Source organism: Triticum dicoccoides, chromosome 6B (genome assembly GCF_002162155.2).
Source record: "Triticum dicoccoides isolate Atlit2015 ecotype Zavitan chromosome 6B, WEW_v2.0, whole genome shotgun sequence".
Classification (NCBI taxonomy): Eukaryota; Viridiplantae; Streptophyta; class Magnoliopsida; order Poales; family Poaceae; genus Triticum; species Triticum dicoccoides.
Window position 1 is genome coordinate 149393462 of NC_041391.1, and position 5881 is coordinate 149399342.

Below are 5881 nucleotides of genomic sequence, written 5' to 3' on the forward strand. Positions count from 1 at the left end.
AGAATTCAGCTGTGTCACAGTCACGTAACAGGATTCACAGTCGATCTGTCGCTGTGAATACTGTTCAGTCGACTCACAGTCCAAGGTCGCCTCCAAGGAGCATGGGACGTGAAGGCCGGCGGGACCACTATGATGACCGACTTGATCGTGATGACAGGCGTCGAGGGCCCACTCCTCCTCCGAGAAGTGGGTCTAACGCCCATCGGCAGCAAGATGACAGACGCCAGCTCAGTGTTGGGCGGAGAGCTCCAGTCGACTCCAGAGAGCCAGGCTTTGACGCGAGATCCATCATCGTGCAAGGTTTGGTTGACCGAAACAGAGCTCATAGAGGTGGTCATGACAGAGATGTGCCCACAAGTAGCCGAGTCCACGTTTCAGGTCCAGAATGTTTTAGCAGAGCGATCAGAGCCGCAGTGATACCCCCCAACTTCAGGTTGGCGACTGGGGTGAGTAAGTTCACCGGAGAGTCTAAGCCTGAAACTTGGCTCGAAGACTACCGAGTGGCTGTTCAGATTGGTGGCGGTAATGATGAGGTCGCCATGAAACATTTGCCACTTATGCTAGAGGGTTCAGCCAGGACATGGTTGAATCAGTTAGCTCCCAGCAGCATTTACACCTGGGAAGATCTTTCTCGAGTGTTCGTCAGGACGTTTGAGGGAACTTGCAAGCGACCTGCTGGGTTGACTGAGCTACAAGTTTGTGTACAAAAGTCGAGTGAAACACTAAGGGATTACATCCAGAGGTGGATCACTTTGCATCACACTATAGAGAATGTGTCGGACCATCAAGCGGTTTGCGCCTTCAAAGATGGTGTCAAGAACAGAGAGTTGAGCCTGAAGTTTGGTCGAACTGGATACATGACCCTGAGTCGGATGATGGAAATAGCCACCAAGTACGCCAATGGCGAAGAAGAGGACCGACTCCGGAGCAGCAAGTACAAGCCGAGTCAGTCAGATAAAGGAAACTCCAGTCGAAAGCAAAAGCGGAAGACCGAGCCAGCAGCTCCTGGAGAGGCTCTAGCCGTGACACAGGGCAAATTTAAAGGGAAGCCCAAAGGATCTTGGAACCCCAAGAAGGTAAAGGATAAGGAGGGTAATGATGTGATGGACCTGCCGTGTCATATCCACACGAAGAAAGACGAAGAGGGTAACTTCACCTACCCAAAGCATACCACTCGCCAGTGCCGGCTCTTAATCCAGCAGTTCCAAGGGAAACAACCGAAGGACAAAGAGAAGGAGTCGGACAAGGCTGAGGACAAGCAGGACAGTGATGGAGAGTACCCTCATGTCAACTCTACTTTGATGATTTTTGCTGATGTAGAGAGCAAAAGTCGACTGAAAGTGATCAACCGAGAAGTCAATATGGTCGCACCGGCGACACCGAACTATCTGAGATGGTCACAAACTCCCATTACTTTCGACCAGTCGGACCATCCTACTCATATTGCCACCCCTGGGAGGCAAGCACTGGTGGTCGACCCGGTCGTCGAAGGCACTCGACTGACGAAGGTATTGATGGATGGCGGCAGTGGGTTGAACATACTGTATGCAGAGACGCTCAAGGGAATGGGCATTCCGATGTCCAGGCTCAGTTCCAGCAACATGAGTTTTCACGGAGTCATCCCAGGAAAGAAGGCTGAGTCACTCGGCCAAATAGCTCTGGATGTGGTGTTCGGTGACTCGAAGCATTTCCGCAAAGAGAAGCTGACATTTGAAATCGTGGATTTCTAGAGCGCCTACCACACTATCTTGGGAAGACCAGCCTACGCCCGCTTCATGGCTCGACCATGTTACGTGTACCTCAAGTTAAAGATGCCTGGCCCCAAAGGCGTGATCACCGTCACTGGTAACCGGAAGAAAGCAGAAGAGTGTTTCTAGAAAGGCTCAAAGATTGCGGATGACCAGATAACAGTGATAGAGCTAGAGGGATACAAGAAGAACGCAGATCCGAGTGATTTACTGCGGGCCAAGAAGCCCGCCACAGAGTCAGCATTTCAGTCGTCCGGGGAGACGAAGCCAGTTCACATCCACCCGACTGACCCCAATGCAGCTCCGACCCATATTTCCACTACACTCGACTCTAAATAGGAAGAAGCGCTCATCCAGTTCCTCCGTGAGAACTGGGACATCTTCGCATGGAAGCCAGCTGACATGCCAGGTGTTCCCAGGGGACTGGCTGAGCATCGCCTTAGAGTCGATTCAAAGGCAAAACCTTTAAAGAACATCTTCGACGATCCGCCGTTCAGAAGAAAAAAGCCATTGGCGAAGAGGTGGCTCGACTCCTTGCATCAGAGTTCATCCGAGAGATATACCACTCCGAGTGGCTCGCCAATGTCGTTATGGTTCCCAAAAAGGACAATTCCCTTCGTATGTGCATTAATTTCAAACATATCAATCGGGCCTGCCCGAAAGATCATTTTCCTCTCCCTAGCATCGACCAAATTGTCGACTCGACCGCAGGGTGCGAGAGATTGTCTTTTCTAGACGCTTATTCCGGGTATCATCAAATCCGTCTGTATGGGCCCGATGAAATCAAAACAGCTTTCATCACCCCATTCGGGTGCTTCTGCTATATCACCATGCCATTCGGCCTCAAGAATGCCGGAGCCACGTTCATGAGAATGATTCAAAAGTGTTTACTCACTCAAATCAGTCGGAATGTGGAAGCATACATGGATGATATCGTGGTCAAGTCGCGAAAGGGTTCCGACCTGTTGACTGACTTAGCTGAAACATTTGCCAATCTCAGGAGGTATGATATCAAGCTCAATCCTTCAAAGTGCACATTCGGAGTACCTGGCGGGAGGTTACTCGGTTTTCTCGTTTCCAAACGAGGAATCGATGCTAACCCAGAAAAAGTTGACACCATACTCCGAATGAAACGCCCTGTGCGTGTGCACGATGTCCAGAAGCTTACTGGATGCTTGGCAGCGTTAAGTCGATTCATCTCTCGCCTCGGTGAAAAGGCGTTGCCCCTTTACCGACTGATGAAGAAGGCAGACAAGTTCGAGTGGACTCCAGAAGCTGATGCAGCGTTTGCCGAGTTAAAAACTCTGCTCTCCACCCAGCCGGTGCTTGCTGCTCCAATCAGCAAAGAGCCTCTGTTGCTTTATATTGCAGCCACAGGACAAGTCGTCAGTATAGTACTTACGGTCGAGCGGGAAGAAGAAGGGAAAGCCTTCAAAGTTCAGCGCCCAGTGTATTATCTCTCTGAAGTTTTGACCCCATCGAAGCAAAGATATCCTCATTATCAGAAGCTCGTATATGGGATCTACATAACCATGAAGAAGGTTGCTCATTATTTCTCTGATCATAACATTACAATCGTCAGCGACACACCATTGTCAGAGATTCTGCACAACAGAGATGCAACTGGTCGAGTGGCTAAATGGGCGATTGAACTCCTTCCCCTTGATATCAAATTCGAGGCAAAGAAAGCCATTAAGTCCCAGGCTATAGCAGATTTCCTTGCCGAGTGGATTGAGCAACAACAGCCGACTCAAGTCCACTCAGAGCATTGGACCATGTTCTTTGATGGCTCTAAGATGTTAAATGGTTTTGGTGCTGGGGTTGTGTTGATTTCCCCCCGAGGAGACAAGCTCAGGTATGTGCTCCAGATCCACTTTGATTCCTCCAACAATGAAGCAGAATATGAAGCACTCTTGTATGGATTACACATGGCCATTTCACTCGGCGTCCGTCGCCTTATGGTCTACGGCGATTCAGGTTTGGTGGTCAATCAGGTAATGAAGGAGTGGGACGTTAGAAGCCCAGCCATGACTGGATACTGCAATGCAGTGAGGAAGCTCGAAAAGAAGTTCGAAGGGTTAGAGCTCCACCACATACCCCGACTGAAAAATCAAGCAGCTGACGACCTGGCGAAGATAGGATCCAAGAGAGAAGCCATCCCTAGTGGTGTGTTTTTGGAACATATCCACACTCCGTCAGTCGTAGAAGATCCTTTTACCGATGAAGCCCCGCAGCCTAAGAGTGTCACGGACCCGACTGAGGTCGAAGTCCCAGCAGTGGTCAACCTGATCATGGAAGTTCTAGTGATCACTCCAGATTGGACAGTACCATATATCGTGTATATCTTGAGGGAAGAGCTCCCGGAGGACGAAGAAGAGGCTCGACAGATCGTTCGCCGATCTAAAGCCTTTACCGTGATAAGGGACAGTTGTACAGAGAAAGCGCGACTGGAGTTGGTCAGAAATGCATAACTCCAGAAGAAGGGCGAATAATCCTTGATGACATCCACTCGGGGACCTGTGGCCATCATGCGTCCTCTCGGACCATCATGGCCAAAGCATACTGAGCCGGGTTTTATTGGCTAAGAGCGAATGAAATGGCGAAGGAGATAGTCGACAAGTGCGAGGGATGTCAATTTTATTCCAATATGTCACACAAGCCCGCGTCAGCTTTGAAGACTATACCACTCGTCTGGCCCTTTGCAGTGTGGGGTTTGGATATGGTCGGTCCTTTTAGAACAGGCAGAAGCGGTTTTACCCATGTGCTGGTAGCAGTCGACAAGTTCACTAAGTGGATTGAAGCTAAACCCATCAAGAACCTCGATGCCGGTACTGCTGTCAGCTTCATCAGAGAATTGATATTCAGATATGGGGTCCCGCACAGCATCATCACTGACAACGGGTCAAACTTCGACTCCGAAGAGTTCAGAGCCTTCTGCAAATCCCAGGGCACACGAGTCGACTACGCTTCAGTCGCTCACCCACAGTCGAATGGACAAGCTGAACGAACCAACGGTTTGATCCTCAAAGGGTTGAAACCCCGTTTAATGCGTGATCTTAAGCATGTGGCTGGTGCATGGGTCGACGAACTTCCTTCAGTGCTTTGGGGCTTAAGGACCACGCCCAACAGGTCAACTGGGAGAACTCCATTCTTCTTGGTCTACGGGGCTGAAGCAGTCTTACCGAGTGACCTTCTCCATAATGCTCCTCGAGTCGAGCTCTACACTGAAGCAGAAGCAGAACAAGCGCGGCAGGATGCAGTCGACCTGTTAGAGGAAGAGAGGGAGATGGCTTTGATCAGATCGACAATTTACCAACAGGACTTGCGTCTCTTCCACGCCAAAAACGTGAAGAGTCGAGCCTTCCAGGAAGGAGATTTAGTTCTCCGAGTGGATCAGCAGAAACCACACAAGCTTGCTCCTTCTTGGGAAGGTCCCTTCATCGTCACCAAGGTTCTCCACAATGGAGCATACCGTCTTTACAATGTCAAGCATCAGATCGACGAGCCCCGAGCTTGGAACGCGGAACTTCTCCGTCCCTTTTACACCTAAGTATTCAATCAGACGAGTTGTAATAAAAGTACTTCTGTAGTTTGTCAATCAAAGGCAAGAGATTTATAATCTTCCCTGTAATCGTTATTTCTTTTGTCTACTCAAAAACAATCCCCCAGTGGGTGGCTTGACTGCGAATCTGATTCGCCCAAGTCTGTAAAAAAAATTACTAACCGAGTGGTGAGCCAGTCTCCCACACGAAGGCTTAGCTGCGAAATCCATTTCGCCTAAGATAAATGAAATCCTACCGAGTGGTAAGCCAGCCTTCCACTCGGAGGCTTAGCTGCAGTCCAAGTACTCGCCTAAGATAAATAAAATCCTACCGAGTGGTAAGCCAGCCTTCCACTCGGAGGCTTAGCTGCAGTCCAAGTACTCGCCTAAGATCAACGAAATCCTACCGAGTGGAGAGCAGACCTCCCACTCGGGGGCTTAGCTGCAGTCCAAGTACTCGCCTAAGATAAATAAAATCCTACCGAGTGGTAAGCCAGCCTTCCACTCGGAGGCTTAGCTGCAGTCCAAGTGCTCGCCTAAGTGTCTGAAATCCTACCGAGTGGAGAGCAGACCTCCCACTCGGGGGCTTAGC